General features: G+C 46.2%; 1 non-coding gene across 1 annotated transcript; it reads left to right on the top strand.

Moving 5' to 3' along the window:
- Nucleotides 1-8,574: 8,574 nt before the first annotated feature.
- trnas-gcu (transfer RNA serine (anticodon GCU)) lies at nt 8,575-8,656 on the top strand. Its single transcript has one exon. It is a non-coding gene; the product is annotated as a tRNA-Ser (tRNA).
- Nucleotides 8,657-20,938: the final 12,282 nt, after the last annotated feature.

Below are 20,938 nucleotides of genomic sequence, written 5' to 3' on the forward strand. Positions count from 1 at the left end.
CCCAATTGCTAACAGTTTAATTTATTAGATTTGTTAATTTCCATCAGGTCACCCCTATGTCAAGCTTTAACACCATCTCCTGGTGAAATTTTGAACTACTACATGTTTTGGGATAGCCAATGTGCCTGGGCCAAATTCAATACCCAATTTTACACCATTTCGTACCACCATGTCACTTGACACAGGGCCTGGAGACTCAGAGGTGGACTCTCCAATCTCTGGGGTCGAACTCACTGAGGTAATTTAAAAACTCCTCGGGGGCAAGGCCCCGGGGGTAGATCAAAGTCAAAAAGTCAAAGTCAAAGTCAGCTTTATTGTCAATCTCTCCACATGTCACAACACACAAAGAGACTGAAATTACGTTTTCTCTATCCCACGGTGACGAGACATAGTACACGATAGACATACAAGTAAGCGACACAATATAAAAACAAGAAGGCAAAAATTCAAACAATAAATAGTAAGAGTGATGAATAAATAATAAATAAACAGATAAAACGATAAATAAGAGGAGCAAAACGGAGCTATCAAGCATAGCGCAAAAGTACAGGACGCTACGCAGAACGGGGAAGCGAGTTCAGGATCCTAACAGCCTGGAGTATGAAGCTGTTGTTGAGTCTGGTTGTGCGGGAGCGCAGGCTCCTGTACCTCTTCCCAGAGCGCAGAAGATCGAACAAAGAGTGAGCGGGGTGACTCACATCACTCACAATCGCGGTCGCCTTGCGGGTGAGATGGGAGAAATGTCTTTCAAAGAGGGGAGTGAAGCACCAATGATCTTACCAGCCATGTTCCCTATGCGCTGCAGGGCCTTCAAGTTGTAGTCAGTGCAGCTGCCATCCCAAACAGCAATACAGCTGGAGAGGACGCTCTCAATGGTGCCACGGTAAAACGTAGTCATGACGGCCGGAGGAGCGCTCGCTTGCCTGAGTTTCCGCAGGAAGTACAGGCGGCGCTGGGCCTTCTTTGCCAGTGATGCGGTGTTGGTGGACCAGGAGAGATCCTCACTGATGTGCACCCCCAGGAACCTGGCGCTCCCCACTCTCTCCACGACAGCACCGTCGATGGTCAGCGGCAGGTGTTGGGTGTGACCCTTCCGGAAGTCAACAACAATCTCCTTGGTCTTGTCGACGTTCAGCAGGAGGTTGTTGTCCCTGCACCACGTGGTCAAAAGGTCAACCTCCAGCCTGTACTGAGTCTCGTCTCCCTTGGTGATGAGACCCACCAGAGTCGTGTCGTCAGCAAACTTCACTATGCGGTTGTCGCTGTAGGTTGCAGCGCAGTCATGCGTCAGGAGGGTGAAGAGCAGCGGACGGAGCACGCAGCCATGGGGGCCCCCCGTGCTCAGCGTGATGCTGGCGGAGATTTTGTCGCCAACACGTACCACCTGTGGCCTCTGACAGAGGAAGTCCAGTAGCCAGTTGCAGAGGTAGGTACTGAGGCCCAGCGCGTCAAGTTTGCTGATGAGGCGTTGTGGCACAATGGTGTTGAAGGCAGAACTGAAGTCCACAAACAGCAACCTCACATACGAGTCCCTTCTCTCCAGGTGGGTGAGGGCCGAGTGGAGGGCAGAGCAGATGGCATCCTCAGGGGACCGTTTGGCTCGGTACGCAAACTGGAAGGGGTCAATGGTGGGGGGGAGAACGGATCGGATGTGCTCCATGACAAGCCGCTCAAAGCCCTTCATGATGATGGGCGTAAGTGCCACGGGGCGGTAGTCATTGAAGCAGGACGGAGCGGGTTTCTTCGGCACAGGTACGATGGTGGCAGCTTTGAAACACGACGGGACGATGGCCTGCTGCAGGGAAGTGTTAAAGATGTCTGTGAAGACATCCGTCAGCTCACCAGCGCAGTCCTTCAGCGCTCGACCCGGGATGTTGTCAGGGCCCGCCGCCTTACGGATGTTGATAGCGGCAAGCGCCCTCCTCACGCTGTCGGCGGAGAGGCACAGGGGCAGCTCGTGCGAAGGGGGAGTGGCCTTCAGCGGGCAAGTGCTGTTCTGAGCGTCGAAGCGAGCAAAGAAGCGGTTGAGGTCATTGAGCAGACGGACGTCGCCTTCACAGCTCTGCGGCGCGGGCTTGTAATCCGTGATGGTCTGAATGCCCTGCCAAAGGCTCCGTGCGTCCCTGCTGTCCTTGAAGTGGGCGGTAATTTTGCACAAGAACGCCCTCTTCGCTTCTTTCATGCCCCGGGACAGGTCGGCCCTCGCAGTCCTCAAGCCAGCCTCATCCCCTGCTCTAAAGGCTTTGTCCCTGGCCCTCAGCAGCCTGAAGACAGCCCCTGTCAGCCATGGCTTCCGGTTAGCCCGAGCGACGATGGATTTTGAGAGTCACATCATCAATGCACTTCCTGATGTAGGAGGAAACAGAGTCAGTATACTCCTCAATGTCTGTCCGATCGTCGCAAGTGGCAGCCCTCCTAAACATGTCCCAGTCAGTAGAGCCAAAGCAGTCACGCAGTGCATCAGAGGCACCCTCAGGCCACAACCGTACCTGCTTGCGAACCGGCCTGGACGCTCTCACCATTTGTCTGTATGCGGGCAAAAGCATAACAGTGATATGGTCAGAAAGTCCAAGATGGGGGAGGGGGGCAGCTTTGAAAGCTCCTTTATACGAAGAGTAGACCCGGTCCAGGAAGCTGTCGCCACGCGTAGGAAAATTAACATGCTGGTGAAGCCTCGGAAAAACAGACTTCAGGTTAGCATGATTAAAATCCCCAGCGAAGATGGTGAAACCGTGAGGGTGCGCTGTCTCTTATTCACTGACAGCCTGGTACAGTTCACTAAGCGCCGCGATCCTGTCGCCTTCGATGTTGGAAGGCGGGATGTAAACCGCGACTAGCAGAATCGCGGTAAATTCCCTTGGCAGGTAAAAAGGACGGCACTTAATGATCACGAACTCCGCCAGTGGCGAGCAGTGCTTGCATACCACTACAGAGTCCCGGCACCATTCGTCACCGATGTAGATGCATATTCCACCTCCACGAGATTTACCCCCTTGTACAATGGCCCGGTCCGCCCGGTTTTGAGTAAATCTACGGATCGATATGGAAGGGAAACATAGGTAAGTAGTACCAATGCGTTAGATCGAACTTTAGTCAGTTCTGATCATTTTATAGGAGATCGTTTGAGAAACGCGATTGTTTGCACTTTGCTGAGGCTCATGGGAGATTGCGAGCTGAGGCTCAGAGGAAATTGCGGATGGCTAATGCTATAATGATAGCTGCTATACGCGTGAGGCTATTTCATGTCAAAATAGGCTGCTCTGTTAATGTTTTGAGTAAGTCTACGGATCGATATGGAAGGGAAACAAAAGTAAGTAGTACCAATGCGTTAGATCGAACTTTAGTCAGTTCCAATAATTTTATAGGAGATCGTTTGAGAAACGCGATTGTTTACAGAGGGCTCGTTGGTTATTGGCTAGTGGGTGCATACCGCAACCCTAGACAACCTCAGTTTGTTGCAGTAAAGCTTCTATTTTATGCGCCTTATAGTTCGGTGCGCCTTATATATGGACAACGTTTTAAAATGGGCTGTTAATGGAAGGTGCGCCTTATACCCCGGTGCGCCTAATAGGGCGCAAAATACGGTACATAAATTCATTTAAAAAAAATATATTACAACGTCATTGATAGATTATAGAACAGAATCACATCAGGTCAGAGCCTGGCATAAATTCATTTAAGAACATTTAAGAACCATTTAGATTATAATAAACAAACAGAAACAAAAACAACATCATTGATTTAGTAGCAGCTAGAAAGCAAAAGAGAATAAAAAAGTTTTAAGTTTGGATTTAAAGATGGGTAGGGTAGGGGCAGATCTAATGTCCTCTGGGAGTTTATTCCAGCTATGGGGGGCATAATGGCAAAAAGCAGCTTCACCATGTTTTGTTTTGTATCTGGGAACAATTAGCAGGCCTGTTCCCGATGACCTAAGTGATCTAGAAGGTTCATAGTGTTGGAGCAGTTCAGAGAGGTATTTTGGCCCTGGCCCATTTAGAGATTTATAAACTATTAGCAGAATCTTAAAATCTATTCTATGGCATACTGGTAGCCGGTGTAGGGACTTGAGTATTGGTGAAATGTGTTCTGCTTTCTTGGTTCTTGTTAGAACTCGAGCAGCAGCATTTTGAATGAGCTGTAGTTGTTTCATAGCTTTCTTTGGTAGGCCTTCGAAGAGGCTGTTCCCGTAGTCCAATCTGCTAGATATGAAGGCATGAATTAATTTTTCAAGATCTTGTTTGGATGTATAGCCTCTGAGCCTTGCTATTTTTTTTAGCTGGAAGAAGGCACATTTTCTTTGATGAGAAAGAGTTTGATGTGGGAGTTGAAATTCAGGTCAGAGTCAATAATAATGCCAAGAATTTGTACTTGTTCCTTTGGTTTAAGGGCTAGGGATTTTAATTGAGCAGTGACTTTGAGCCTTTCTGCTTTAGCGCCAAAAACAATTATCTCTGTTTTGTCCTTGTTTAGTTGGAGGAAATTCTGGCATATCCAGTCATTTATTTGCTCAATGGTTTGGTATAGTGTATTTATAGGGGTATAGTCAACCGATGAGAGGGCTATGTAAAGTTGTGTGTCATCTGCGTAGCTGTGGTAGGCTATGTTGTTTTTTGGAGTATTGGGCCAATTGGGAGCATGTAGAGATTGAATAGGACCGGATTTAGGATTGAGCCTTGGGGTACCCCACATGTCATATTGGTCAGGTCAGAGATGAAATTGCCGATAGAGATAAAGTAGTTCCTGTCTTGCAGATAGGATCTGAACCAGTCAAGAACCTTGCCGGAAAGACCCACCCAGTTTTCCAGTCTGTCTAATAGAATTTCATGGTCAACCGTATTGAACGCAGCACTAAGGTCTAGTGACACTAGAATTGAGATTTTACCTGAATCCGTGTTCATTCGGATGTCATTGATAACTCTGAGAAGCGCAGTTTCGGTGCTGTGATGGGGTCGGAAACCGGATTGGAAGGGATCTAGTATGTTATTGGAGGATAGGAAGGCATAGAGTTGTTGATAGACAGTTCTTTCGAGTATTTTGCTTGAAACAGGAAGATTTGATACTGGTCTGAAATTGCTGATTGTGGAGTGGTCAAGATTAGGCTCCTTTAATAGGGGCTTCACAACAGCAGTTTCTAAAGATCGTGGAAAGATGCCTGTAAGTAGGGAAGTGTTTATTATCTGCAGTAGGTCTGGGGCAAGGCATTTGTGGACATTTTTTAGAAAGCTTGTTGGCAAGGTGTCAAGGCAGCATGTTGAGGATTTAAGGCTTTGCACTGTTTCTTCTAGTTGTTTTTGGTCAATGATATTGTTAGAAAAATGTATATATATGCTATCATGCGTTCTCTAGTCGATGCTTTACCGCAATATTACCGCAATATTACTGCAATATATGCTTGCTGTTTGGCCTTGCTGTTTTTATGATGTACCACAGAAGAGAGAAGTTACTGGGTCAGACAGGTCGCAGCTGACCACTCAGCAAAATGAAGACATCTACCAAGACAGTTCCTTTTCAACAAATAATGATTGCTGATCACTCATGTTTCCTGATTTCATCACAGACACAAAGAATGGTTGCTGATCACTTGTACTCTTTCTCACACTGTTCCATATCAGTATGTAACACCTTGTGATTTTTCTTCTTACGAGACAAAGCCCACGTGCTTCCCTCCTCCCCTTTTAGAGGGCTTGTCTCATTTTGTGGGTAGGGCAAATCCAAATAAAAAGAGCAGGAGTGCATACAGATAACTAGTGTAGTGAGATTGTTGTGAAGCTTTCTGTACTGCACTCCTCGCGAGAAAAGACTTAATATTCTGTCTCACTTGTGGTCTGTTTGCTGTTGCTCTTCTCTTAATAGTTATTCAGTCATCGAAATAAACCTGACAGATATTAAATTGGGTCATGTTTACTAGGCACCTTTTCAGTTGGTGCATTGGTGCCATAGGTCCTTTTACTGATGGCTAATCTGATGTTTTTAATTTTATCCTTGAAGAAGGTTGCAAATACATTGCATTTGACAGTGGATAGGAAATCAGGGGCAATTTGAGGGGGGGCGTTTGTTAGCCTGTTAATGGTGGCAAAGAGAGTACGAGCGTCATTTGTGATTTTGTTGATTATGTCAGCAAAGAAAGATTGTCTGGATTTTTTTAGTTCTTGGTTATAGGATTTAAGGCTGTCTTTGTAAATATCATGATGAATGTGAAGTTTAGTTTTCCGCCATTTGCGTTCTGCTTTTCTAGACTCTCTTTTTTATCTTTTAAAGAGAGAGAGTATGTCCATGGTGCTTTCTTCTTACCAGAGATTAATTTGGTTTTCAGAGGGGCTACTGCGTCGATAGCTTTTAGGGTTTTAGAGTTGAAGTTATCTAGGAGGTCATTGACAGATTCTGATGGAAGGGTAGGGGCCTGCGAGAAGGCCTCCATAAATAGTGTACTAGTGGCCTCATTTAAGTGCCGCTTTTTAATGGTTTGTGGTTGACTGAAAGCTATAGGGGTGACCTTCATTTCGATAAAGATGCAGAAGTGATCAGATAAGGCAATATCGACTGCTGAGAGGAAAGATGACTCAAGACCTCTGGTTATGAATAAATCTAGTGTATGGCCTCTGTTGTGTGTAGGTCCAGAGATATGCTGGGATAGGTCGAAGGTGTCAAGGAGGTCGTTTAGTTCTTTGATGTTATTATCATTGAGTTTGTCTATGTGAATATTAAAGTCACCTACTATTGATATACAGTCATGTTCCAAGGAGATTATAGCGAAGAGTTCAGAGAATTCGACGAAGAAGTTATTAGCATAACCTGGGGGTCTGTATACAACCATAAGTAGGACAGGGGGAGAAGACTTCATTACAACTGCAAGATACTCAAACGAAAGACAATCTCCAAATGACGTCCGTTTACATTGAAACAAATCAGAATAGAAAACGCCTCCCCCTCTCTTTCCGATTCTGAGGGCGTCAATGCAGTTGAAATTAGGTGGAGTTGATTCATTAAGGATATATTCTCTGTTATCTAGATCAAGCCAGGTCTCTGTAAGAAACATGATATCTAATTCATTACTCGTAATGAGGTCATTGATGAGAAGTGATTTATTGACTAATGATCTAATATTGAGCAGGGCCGCTCGAATTGTTTTGGTTCTGGTGGAGTGTTTTGATTTCTGGAGCTGTTTCTGACGGATGGGTATCAGGTTTGATCCAGGGACGGAACAAACTGGTATGATAGGGTTGTTTATTCTAGGAGTGATCAGCGTTGTGATAGCTTCTGGAGTATGTTGCTGTGTGACCTTGTTCTTGCTGTTTTTGGGTGAGGAATTTTCTTCAGAACTCTGGGACAAGGGGGGACGTATGGGGGGAGTTAGGTGAGGGAAAGGGGGTTTGTGTAGAGAGCTGTTCAGTTTGCTTATGGGGAGGGGTTGAGCCTGGGTGGAGCATCGATGGGGGCTGGGTTCGTTCAGGTCGGTTTGTGGATCCTGGGTGGAGCATCGATGGGGGCTGGCTATATTGATGTTTGCCCGTTCAATCCTCTCGTTCATGTGTGATGAGAAGGCCAGTGGAGGGGGGGAGGGAGAAAGGGATATGGAGGAGGGTGGGAAGTGGGGTTGGATGAGAGAAGGGGGGGGGGGTTCTGGGGGTGTGTAGGGTGAGGTGTGGGGGGTGGATGAGAGGAGGGGGGGTGATGGGTTTCTGGAGTTGGAGAGGTGGGGGGGTCTGAAGCGTGTGGGAGCTGCTGAGCATGGTTGGTCTCCGTACCGGCGGCTGTAAGCGATAGAGGGTCGGTCTGGGTCCGGTCTAGTGGTTGAGATGATTCTGTGGTTGCTGTTTGTAGGGTTTCGGCTTCTTCTGCTGGAGCAGTGGTCTCTGCATCTAACAGTGAACAACGGACAAATTCAGCAAGGTAATTTAAATACGCCATGACCCAGATTCGTTCCGGGGATGCTACGGCCACAAAAGTCAAAAAGTCAAAGTCAGCTTTATTGTCAATCTCTTCACATGTCAAGACACAGAAAGAAACCGAAATTACGTTTTCTCTATCCCATGGTGACGAGACATATTACACGATAGACTTACAAGTAAACGACACAATATAAAAACAAGAAGGCACAAACAATAAATAAGAGTGATGAACAAATAATAAATAAACAGATAAGACAATAAATAAGAAGAGCAAAACGGAGCCAGTGTGCATACAGCAGACAGTAAGCATAGCGCAAAAGTACAGTGGAAGAATGTTGATGTTAAAATGTTAGTGGAACTATCCAACTGCGCAGAGCCGATGATCCCAAAGATTTGGGGTGAGACAACATTGAAAAAATTTTTTTCTTTGCTGACAGTGTCACTTCTTTTGTGGCTTAGCTCTTCTTCATTTCACATCTAAAGTATCGTATCATTTTACCTTGTAGCTTATACTACCCCGTACATGCCATATCATGTCGCCCATACAACTCATGCATGAGATGCGATGGCTGAGATATTTAGGCGATGGGTTGCTACTCCATTGTGCTCTCCACTCGGCATTTCATCAGTCGGATTTTCACACAAAGTATGTCGGCACAACGTGTTGTCAGCCCCATAGGAGCAAGACAAGGTGGCCGAGAGGTTAAGGCGATGGATTGCTAATCCATTGTGCTCTGCACGCATGGGTTCAAATCCCATCGTCGTCAAAAATTAATGTTACATTGTTTTACAGTGGAGCCTCGGTTTTCGAACATCCCGGTTCTCGAATAAATCAATATTTGAACAAATAATTTGAGAATTTTTTGCTCCGGATGTCGAACAAAATTCGATTGTCGAACCTCACGAGAGGACCCGCATGCCAACTGACTCCGTTCGTTATTACATTCATGTTAGTCTGAGGATTGCAACAACTCTAATCATGCCTCCAAAGGAAGCAAGTGGGATCAGTAAAGCCATCCTAAAACACAAAGACGCTCCTAAAGCAATGCAACAGTGAGAGCCCGGCGCGCTGCGGTTGCGCGATCGGACCAAATTAAGCTCCCTGCGCACTGAGGTCCACTTAAATTTTGGAAAGTACATCAGGACTTTAAAAATATTTTCTAAATTTTAGCGACTGCTCTGTCACAATAAGGCTAAGCACTGCAGTTGCGCGATCGGACAAAAATGTAAATATTAAAAAATACTTTAAAAAGGCGGGGTTTTTAAATTTAAACTTGATTTTTTTTCCCATTATTTGTAATGGGAAAACATGATTCGGAATTTGAACGATCCAGTTCTCCGACAGCCTTCTGGAACGGATTGTGGTCGAAAACCGAGGCTCCATTTGACTCAATATCGTAATATTTATACTCTTTGGCGGCTCGGGGGAGAACTGGTTAGCATGTCCGCTTCACAGTTAAGAAAGTGCGGGTTCGATTCCATCAACGGCTGTTGCGTGTTGTTGATGATGTCCGTTGTTGGGTCAGGAAAACTAAGATGTGGGGTAACGGTTTGTTCTTTATTGGCAAGATCTTGGGTTGTTTAATGGCGGTCAGTACACATGGCACTTCAGTAGATGTAACAACATCCTCCATCTCCAGGTAAGAAGGTTTTATACTGTCCGGAAAAGGCGGGAAAGCAACACCTGATCATTTGGTATCGATGTGTATTGGAGAGTCACTGCTGCGTGTGTGTATTTGTGTGCGTGTGCGTGTGTGTATGTGTATGTGTGTGTTTGTGTGTGTTGTTGTAAGGCGGACGTAGTTGAGAGCGCCATGAGAACGTTAAAGGGGCGTGGATTGTATATATAAAACGCGCGCCCTATGATCCGGTCATGGCACACATAACTGAGACTGCGCCTTTTATTACGGTGCACGTTTTAATCGTGAAAATACGGTAACTCGTCAGCGTTGTTTTACTGCAATTTGATGACAAACCGCAAAACTATTGGACGTGGAAAGTATCATTTATTGGCGCGACTAAAAACTTACATTTATCAGAAAGAGAGGAGTTAGACCTACTAACAAGGTGGCTGGATCCAAGATCTGCAGAACAGGTGAAAAGGGTTCATGCAGTACCCGCTGGAGGCGTAAAGATGATTAGGGAACTGGTTGAAGAGTGTCACCGTTCCTCAGAAGCAATTGAGGACACACTGCTAAACAAGATAGAGGAGTTTCCAAGGCTAACAAACAAAGACACGAGCCAGCTAAGAGACCCGGGAGACATCTTGTAGGAGCTATTGTTGTCAGGCTTGGATCAGGGAGAGGACTCGGATGCATAGTGCAAACAAAAGGTATTTATTCAAACAGGCTGGAGACAGCACAAAAAAAACAAAAGCACCTCAAAAAGAGCGAAAACAAGGCTGAAGACAGCAAAAACCAAAAGCACCTCAAAACGAGGGAAAACACGGTGGCAAAAAACAAAATTGAAAAACAGCGCTCAGGCTTGACAAAAAAAGGTATCTTCTAAACTAGGTTCTCTAAAGTCATATCTGTTACTCACGCGATCGCTGGTGCTCAAGACGGGACAAGACGTGAAGGAATGGGGTCAAAATACAAAAAGTCCTGCCTAGCTACAAAAACAGATATGCTCAAACCTCATTGAATAAAGTACATAAGTAGGAAAGTATATTCACATATTCAATCAATAAAAGAAACATTTTAAGCATATAATTATACCTACACACCAACTCAATAAAAAAACAATAACTAGACATTTTTGATAGGTGGTAATGACAAAGGTTTTTATAACTTTATGAACTGATATATATTTCTGAGCACTTTGAAATGTTTTTTGATATATTGCTTGAATAGCTTAATGACCCTTAAGGAACTGTTTAATGCATGCCTGATGATTCTCTAAATCACGGACACTGCCAAGGTCGTCTAAAAGTGTTCAGTACTTGATTGTATTTTATGTTTTGACTAATGCTAGACGCCAGTTTTCGATTACTACTGAACGTTCTGGACAGAGGGAAATATTTTGCCTAACAAAGAAAATATATGGTTGGAAGCATGATTAAACTAAGAAAATAATGACGTAAGCAAAGACATGGAGTATCAAAAGAACAAACTTTGCATAGTCAAGGAACATTAATAGATTAATGATGTCACAGACAAAAAGCTCACATAATTTCGTACAAAATGACAAAATTGAAATGATGATGAAAGAATGAGGTGAGACAGTCTATGTGCAAGAATGGAGGGGAATGTTTACAGGAAGGTCACTTGGAGATAAAAACCAGCAGGTGCCAGAGGGAGCCAGCAAAGGACTCGGCCAAAGATGATCGCCAAGGCCGAAAGACGGGATGGAAGACAACAGCCCCCACACACACTGAATCGCTCATAACCACCACCCACTCCCATGAAATCAGAATCTCCTGCGAACTTGCCACACCCCCTGACTCATCACCCATCAAACTCGGCCCACATTGGCATGTGGAAATGAATATAAGCTGACCAAAGAACCTTGAATGTGGCCTTTTCTGAATGGGAGACTCTATGCTCTTGAAAGGCCCAGCGCTGTATTGTACTTTCCTGAAAACAGAGCTTTCTTAACAAGAATTGTGATTGAACTCAACCAACTTGTGTAAGTCTAATTTCTGCTTCAGTGTCTTAGCATTTTCCTAAATCTGAAGAAATCAAACGAGCATGCAGTGAGTAAATTGGATAACAGGTGATTGGCAATGGCCATGAGGCGCAGATAGCGCGCTCCCTAAATTGTGGACAAAATCCAACAGACGCACTGGCACAAGACAAGGGGAAGACGCTGGCTAAATACACATAGGAAGGTGAGAACACAGGTGCAGACAATTAGGACCAAAGACACAGGTGCACACAATTGGGATCAGGGAAGACAAGTAGCCTGACACACAGAGGAAGGACCCACGAACTGAAACGAGAGGAGAGTTACCAAAACAAAACAGGAAGTGACAATACGACGAACAGGAGAAGACAAAAACAACTCACAAAACATAACAGCATGACAATTGTGGGAGCTGTCAGGGTTTTCCAAACTATCTTGATTGTATGATTATGTTGGAATGTATGTAACCAGTAATAAATAACCTAGCTAGATTAGTTTTATGCTTATGTTGGTGCGTAACCAGTAATAAATAACATAGCTTGTCCCATCCTACACAATGTCGTAAAACATCTCCTGCTATGCTTTGACTAGAGGTCAAGGGCTTTTTCTTCTCTATCCAGTCCACTGTCACCCCCACCCTGTTTTTCTTAATAAAAACGCTCTTGCGGGAAGCGAGAGTCAGATGTCGTTCGATCATTGACGAATGGAGTCTCCACCTGCAGGTGCCCAAAAAGACTTAATTGTCTCCCATGTGGTTCTTGCAAAATAAGTTGGAGTGAGCACCACTCTAACAGGAACTAAGTCAGATGATTGATTGATTGATTGATTGATTGATTGATTGATTGATTGATTGATTGATTGATTGATTGAAACTTTATAGATCCCGGGAGTGGGGAAATTCAGGCCCCAGTCGCCGTGGGATAGAGAAAACGTAATTTCGGTCTATTTGTGTGTTGTGACATGTGGAGAGATTGACAATAAAGCTGACTTTGACTTTTGACTTTGATAGAGCTGGTATGTAAAAGACACCCAGATGACATGAGCACAACTCAGTGACGTCATATGATGGCGCCGCGGATGGCAGCCACGGTGAGTCGCTCTCTGTTTATTTGTCTTATTTTGTGTGTTTTCTGTGTCCTCTGCTGTCCATCCCGGATCACTTTTACCAGAGAAGCTCTGTTAAACATCGGACAGACTTCTTCTGGTATTTTCTCTCCTGTTCTCTAGTCAAGTCAAGTCAAGTTTATTTGTATAGCCCTAAATCACAAGCAGTCTCAAAGGGCTTCACATAGACAGAAATTGACAATTATTCTCAAAGCATCCCCTGATCTTAAGCTCCCAAAAGGGCAAGGAAAAACTTAAAAACCCCTAGCAGGGGGAAAATGAGAAACCTTGAGAAGGGACCACAGATGGAAGGATCCCCCTTTCAGGATCACCAGGTTGAAATGGATGCAGAGAGGGCACAAATGATACAACATGAAAATCAATTAAATAAAAAGTGGATGTCCATGTCACAGCAGAGGGCTGCCGAAAGGAGCCCTCAATTGTCCTGGCAGTGCTCTTCGAGGAGGTTGAGCTGCAGTTCCCCTATCCTGAATTGGCCACCAGAATCCAGATAGCCGCTGTCAGCATGGGTACCACCTAACCACCTCCCCGGCCGGGGAGGGGGGAGGGAGGGGGTGGAGAGGGAGAGAAAACAAACTCCAGCCGAATCGGCCACTACAGGTTAGTTAAAGGCCATGTCATAGAAATGTGTCTTTAAACGTGTCTTAAATGTTTCTACTGAGGTAGCAGTCCTAATATCCATTGGTAGGGCATTCCAAAGCTCTGGAGCCCGAATAGAAAATGCTCTAGAGCCTGCAGACATTTTCTTAGCCCTCGGTGTCGCTAAAAGGGTAGCGTTTTGCGAACGAAGGTTACGAGACGGAACATAAGGAACAACTAGGTCGACGAGATATGAAGGCGCTAAGCCATGCAGCGATTTATAGGTTAATAGAAGAACCTTGAAGTCACATCTTAAATGGACCGGAAGCCAATGTAAGTTGGCTAGTATTGGGGTAATGTGATCAAATTTTCTTGTCCGAGAGAGCAGCCTTGCAGCGGCATTTTGTACTAACTGTAGACTTTTGATGCGGGACTTAGGAAGACCCGAAAATAGTACATTACAGTAGTCCAGGCGCGACGTGACGAACGCATGTATAATAGTTTCCGCATCACCGGTCGAAAGGATCGGACGAATCTTTGCAATATTACGAAGGTGAAAAAACGCAATTCTGGTTATATTCTTAATGTGCTTTTGAAAGGAGAGAGTTTGGTCAAATATTACCCCGAGATTAGTTACAGTATCGCTTTGAGTGATAGTACGGTTATCTATAGTTATAGCGGTTTCCTTGAATAAGTGTTGATAACGAGCTGGACCAATTATCAACATCTCAGTTTTATCTGGGTTAAGACGAAGGAAGTTGAGAGACATCCATTGCTTGATCTCCGCAAGGCACTTCTCAAGATTACAACAATCCCGCGGATCTGTCATCGATAACGGCATATATAATTGGGTGTCATCCGCATAGCATTGAAAACTAATATTATATTTACGTATTATGTCCCCAAGCGGAATCATATAAATATTAAAAAGAATTGGTCCGAGAACCGATCCCTGTGGGACACCACATGTAACATTATAGAGCTCCGAGGACGCATTGCCATGGACCACTCGGTGCGTCCTGTTTGATAGATAGGAATGGAACCAGCCTAGTGCTGACCCTGAAATACCAACACAACTTTTAAGACGCCCTAATAAAATATCGAAGTCTACAGTGTCGAAGGCAGCACTAAGATCGAGTAGTAACAGTACAGACGAAATGTTTGAATCCATAGCTACGAGGAGATCATTAGTCACTTTCGCAAGTGCTGTCTCAGTGGAATGATTAGCTCTAAAACCAGACTGAAAAGTGTCGTATCGATTATTGGCGACCATGTAATCAATAAGCTGCTGCGCTACTACTTTTTCAAGAAGTTTTGCTATGAATGGGAGGTTTGAAACTGGCCTATAATTACTGAGACAGTCCGGGTCAAGATTTGGTCGCTTAAGTAACGGTTTAATGATAGCGGTTTTAAAGGCTGTTGGCACTATCCCAGAGGAGACAGACAGATTGATTATATTTAAGACGGACGGTCCTAAAATTTGAAATAATTCTTTAAGTAGTTTGGCTGGAAGAGGGTCGAGTAAACATGTTGTTTGTTTAGCCGCACTAACAATTTGTGTAAGCCTTTCAAGAGACACGCTTTTAAAAGTTGAGAGGGTTGTTGCATGATCATCAGCGTTGGTAAACGGCGTGCTCGACCGAGCGATTGGAATGCTATTCTTGATCTCATCCCTAATGGATTCAATCTTTTGAGCAAAAAATTTCATGAACTCGTCAGCTGAGTGGAAGGAACTATCGGAGGTCGGCTGGCGCAGAGTCAGCTTTGCCACTGTATCAAATAGGTGTTTCGGATTGTTTTTATTGAGATTAATAACTTGCGAAAAATATCGAGTTTTTGCTAAGATAAGCGCATCTTTATATTTCAGGAGGCTATCCTGCCATGCCTGATGGAAAACCTCAAGTTTGGTTAGACGCCATCTGCGCTCATGCTTTCTACATAATTGCTTAAGCGTACGCGTTTCATCTGTGAACCATGGAGTAGGCACTCTACGGCGAGTTTTCAGACGTAACGGCGCCACAGAGTCAATGGCATTTAACAATGTCGCATTGAATTCATTCGTAAGATTATCAATAGAGTCGGCGTATGTGAGAAAATTAGTGGTTGCCGGCGACAGTATTTCAGATAGCGCAGTTGCAGTCATAGAGTTGAAATGACGGCTCCTATAATGCTGATTGCTCTCTTGTCTTTGACAAGGAACTATAATTTCAAACTTTATTAAGTAATGATCAGACAAAACAGTAGTGTATGGCAGTACTGCTATATTTGAGGTTGCAAGTCCTCGGGATAATACCAGATCTATGGTATTTCCATTCTTATGCGTTGCTGCCTGTACAGCTTGCGTAAAACCAAAGGTATCAGTTAAAGTCTGAAACGCCGAAGTAAGTGGCTCTGACGGTAAATTCATGTGGATGTTGAAATCGCCCATGATAATTATATTATCCGCATTGGTTACGAGATCAGCCACAAATTCTGAAAATTCATCCAGGAAGCCAGAGTAAGCCCCGGGTGGACGGTAAATAACAACAAGATAAAATGACGGTAAAGCGGTGGATCGGACAATGAGAACCTCAAATGTTTTAAATACGTTGATCGAACGAGGCCTAAAACTAAGCTCGGAATTCGAGATGAGGGCGACACCCCCACCCTTTTTTCGAGGACGCGCCACATGCGAGCTCACAAAATTTGGAGGCGAGGCCTCATTAAGCGGCATCAGTTCATTAGGTTTTAACCAGGTCTCGCAGAGACCAAAAGCGTTTAGATTATGTTCTGTGATGAGATCATTAACGAGAATGGCTTTCGTATGAAGCGATCTAATATTCATAAAACCAAGTTTAAGTGTAATTGGTCGATCCGGGTGCGTATTTATCGAAGGATATTTATACGAAATGCGAGTAAGATTGTGTTCTCTAAGCCTGACATCACCTCTCAAATGTTTGTTAGCGCGGTGGGCTGATACGACCGTGGGAATTTGATAGTAAATATTTGTTACACGTGTAGAATTATCTGAAACCGGCACCGTTTCCTCAGCAAAACCGGTCGGGGTGGAGTGATTGGATTTGTCTACTACCCCAGTAGAAAGTGCGTTTATGTGTACTGTCGCACTATTCAAACTATCACGCTCTAGTCTACACAAGGAGCTATGTGCATGCTGGGAGTCTAGCCTAGCGCTAGTTAACTTTATCTTAACAGACTCCAAACCCATCCTGACAGGTGGTCTAATCACCTGTGACCCGGCCTGCTCTAGTGACCTGTCATGTGTGGCTCAAACAGTAATCTATATTCCTAGAAAGAGTGAAGGCGCCTTCACGGTTAGGGTGAAGGCCGTCCTTCCTCAGCAGGTCGGGGCGGCCCCAGAAGGAAGGCCAGTTATCTATGAAATACAGTCCCTGCTTCTTACAGAACCCAGCCATCCATCGATTAAGGGAGACTAATCTACTAAGCCTCTCATCAGTGCCTCTCCCAGGCAGGGGGCCAGAGACAAATACTCGATGCCGACTCATCTTTCTAGCGAGATCACAAGTCCTCGCTATGTTTCTCTTTGTGATCTCCGACTGCCTCATCCTAACATCATTGGAGCCGACGTGTATCACTATGTCCGAGTAGCTAGTGTTGATGGAACTACGCTGTTGACTAGACCTATTGCGAGTCAGCTCCCTAAGATTAGCTTCTATGTCGGGTGCTCTGCCCCCAGGAATACACATTACCGTGGCTGGATTTGTAAGCGTAATATTTCGGGTAATGGAGTCACCTATGACCAAAGTGCGAGGGCCAGTAGACCGAGATGACTTTGGACGGCTATGCGTCTTACCTGGCTCATCGCGATTAGCAAGCCGCTTGGGGCTAATGCTAACTGGGCTAGCAGGCTGACTACAGCCCGCGTCTGTATCCGCCACATCTACAGTTATCGCGCAATTCTGCTCTAACTGGCGGACACGTCCCTCTAGCAGGGACAACCTCTCTAAGAGAAGGGTGCAGTTGGTGCACGAAGCCACACAAACCTCTCGATCCGCAGCCATACTTTGTGTCCGATGATCGACGGCAGACAAACGGCCACGAAGCCTCCGCTCTCCCAGGCACTCCAACTGTGAAAAAAAAGATCGACAGTGTAATAAAAGATTCAAACTTACTTTAGAGTCAGGGAGATGAGTTCCACGCTGGAGAAAACAAAATCGTCCAAGCCTGAAAAGTATTGGGAGTCTGGCTGAGAAGGAAGAGGGCGTCCGGCAGAGTTCTCTCCGATTCAGACTGTTTGTCGGAGATTCTAGCCGGAGCGGCGGTGCTGTACAAACTAGCGCGACGACGGCGGCGCGGAAAGCGAGCCGGAGCACTCGTAAGGCTGAGGCAGAAAGGGTTCCGTTCTGCCCTACCGTCAATTCATCTGGCGAATGTCCGCTCCCTGGCGAACAAGACGGATGAACTGCTGCTCCTCACATCAAGGAACACGGACTTCAGCAGATCCGCTGCGCTGTGCTTTATGGAAACGTGGCTTAGCGAACGAACCCCCCACCACGCCGTGGAGCTTGCCGGGTTCAGGCTAATGCGAGCAGATCGCAGCGCGGAGCTCTCCGGAAAATCAAAGGGAGGTGGTCTCTGTTTCTACATTAATGAACGTTGGTGTACTGATGTCACGGTGTTGAAAGAGTTTTGCAGCCCTCTCCTAGAAACACTTTTCATAAACCGCCGGCCGTTCTATTCCCCACGGGAGTTGACTGCACCGATTGGGGAGCTTTCGAAGCTGCAACTTCAGACTTGCATGAACTCACTGACACTGTCACATCATACATCAGTTTTTGTGAGGATTTGTGTGTGCAGACTAAGACCTTCTGCACGTACAACAACAACAAACCTTGGTTTACACCGAACCTCAGGAGGCTGCGCAAAGTCAAGGAGGAGGCCTACAGGAGCGGCGACCGCGAGCTGTTCAGGCAGACCAGAAACACACTGAACTGAGAAGTCAGGAAAGCCAGGAGGTGCTACGGGGAGAATCTGAAGAGACACCTCTCTGCCAATCCTGATCCCTCAACGGTGTGGAAAGGTCTGCAGAGCATCACGGGCTACAAGAAACGACCCCCCCCCGTCCCGTAGAGAGCCCAAGGCTTGCTAACCAGCTAAACAAGTTCTACTGCAGGTTTGATCTGTCCTCCCACACAACGGGACCTCCGGCAGCACAATCTACATACTCACCTCTCCCCACAACTGCTCTGTCCACACCTGTATCATCGTTGTCACCCACTCACTCTCTTGCAGAGGCCGCGCCCGCACTCCAGGTCCGCGAGGAGGAAGTGCGCCAGCTGTTCCGGAGACAAAAGACCAGGAAGGCACCGGGCCCAGACGGCGTGTCACCTTCCTACTTGAAAGTCTGTGCTGAGCAGCTGGCGCCCACCTTTGCACGGATCTTCAACCGTTCTCTGGAGCTGTGTGAGGTTCCCTCGTGCTTCAAGAGCTCCACCATCGTTCCAGTGGCCAAGAAGCCCGCCATCACAGGTTTGAATGAATATAGACCCGTCACACTGACATCTGTGGTCATGAAATCGTTCGAGAGGTTAGTGCTGAACCACCTGAAGGAGGTCACGGGCCCCCTGCTTGACCCCCTCCAGTTTGCCTACCGGGCAAACAGGTCAGTGGATGATGCGGTCAACATGGGACTGCACTACATCCTGCACCACCTGGACACCCCAGGAACGTACGCCAGGATCCTGTTTGTGGACTTCAGCTCGGCGTTCAACACCATCACCCCTGACATCCTCCAACAGAAGCTCATCCAGCTTGCGGTGCCTGCCTCCACCTGTCAGTGGATCACCAGCTTCCTGACCAACAGGAGACAGCGTGTGAGGCTGGGGGGCATCACATCTGACACCCGGACCACCAACACTGGAGCGCCTCAGGGGTGCGTCCTCTCCCCACTGCTCTTCTCTCTCTACACCAGTGCTTCTCAAATAGTAGTGCTATACCTGGGGGGGCGCGTGTGACCCTTTGGAACAGGCTTTTTTTTGGCAGTACTAGAATAAAGTGTAATTGCGCCTTTACTACAGCAGGGGGCAGTGGCGCTCTCATTGTTACTTCTGTCACATTTGCGACAGTGCAACATTTTACGACTTACAAGACAAGTTAGGATAGTCACGGTGGGGAGGGGGGGCGCGAATAGTTTTCTTTTTGCTAGGGGGGGGTGTAACAGAAAATAATTGAGAAGCACTGCTCTACACCAATGATTTCTCCTCAGGTGACTCTCCTGTGAAGCTCCTGAAGTATGCAGACGACACCACTCTCATCGGACTGATCCAGGACGGTGATGAGACTGCGTACAGACAGGAGGTGGAGCGGCTGGTCCACTGGTGCAGTCAAAACCAGCTGGAGGTGAACCCGCTCAAGACCGTGGAGATGACAGTGGATTTCAGGCGAGACCCTTCACCACTTTTACCCCTCACTATCCGCAGTAATACTATTCTCTCCACAGACACCTTCAAGTTCCTGGGAACCACAATCTCTCGGGACCTGAAATGGACTGGCCACATAGACTCTGTCCGGAAGAAGGCCCAGCAGAGGCTGTACTTCCTGAGACAGCTCAAGAAGTTCAACCTGCCGCGAGAGCTTCTGAAGACCTTCTACACTGCCATCATCCAGTCTGTCTTCTGCACGTCCATCACTGTCTGGTTTGGATCGGCCTCCAAACAAGACAAGCACAGACTACAACGGACAATCAGAACTGCAGAAAAGATCATTGGAATCAACCTCCCATCTATCCAAGACTTGTACCTGTCCGGGACCAGGAATCGGGCAAGGAACATCTCTACAGACCCTTCTCACCCAGGTTGCAGTCTGTTTGAACTACTCCCCTCCGGACGGCGTTATAGAGCTCGGTACGCCAAAACCAGCAGACACAGAGACAGATTCTTCCCCCAGGCTGTTGCTGTTAGGGTTTGCAGAATATCTTCATCGTATGATTATGTTGGAATATAACCTGTAATAATTTAACTAGTTTGTCCTGTCTAGACAAAATTAGTTTACCAAAGTGCTAAGATCTTTTCAACTTATTGACTAGCTACAGAGGAAGCAATCAAAGTTGCTTTGTTTACAGAACGTCGTAAAAGGTCCCCTACTATGCTTTGATCAGCAGGGGTGCGTCTCCACCCTATCCTGTGTGTTCCCACACCCCCTCTTTCAACCCCACTCTGTTTCTCTCAATAAATAAGCGCCTGACGAGGCCTGAGTCAGACTTCATTCGACCATCGCTGTAAGCACAGCGACGAGTGAACTCTCCGCCTGCAGGTGTCTAAAACGACTAACTTGTCTCCAGTGTGGTCCTTGCAAAATAAGTTAGAGTGAGCACCACCCTAACATTTTGGGGCCGAAACCCGGGACCCTCATACCCGCCATCTGGCTGACGGAGGAGGACGTGCTGCATTGTCGACAAGCCAGCGTCCTTTAGGGGGACCTGGAAAAGAAAGTCCTGGGAAGAGAATTTCTTCGCTGGGCCAGCATCTTAGGTCTGCCTTCGTCTGCCAGAGGTGGATTGATGGGTTCCCGCAATGCAACGGACCAGGGGTCAGGAAAGTCAAAAAATTGTGTGGTTTTGAAACGCGTAAAAGGTGCACGGGAGACAGCCTGGGTTCAAGTCCCAGGGGAAGAAACAGGCTAAGAAAAGCAGAGCTTCTTTTTCGTCCATCGAAGAAGTGCGTAGATTCTTCTTTGTCTGTTTTTCCAAGCTGAGGGATCTGGCT

The sequence above is a fragment of the Syngnathus typhle genome, linkage group LG7, assembly GCF_033458585.1.
Source record: "Syngnathus typhle isolate RoL2023-S1 ecotype Sweden linkage group LG7, RoL_Styp_1.0, whole genome shotgun sequence".
Lineage (NCBI taxonomy): Eukaryota > Metazoa > Chordata > Actinopteri > Syngnathiformes > Syngnathidae > Syngnathus > Syngnathus typhle.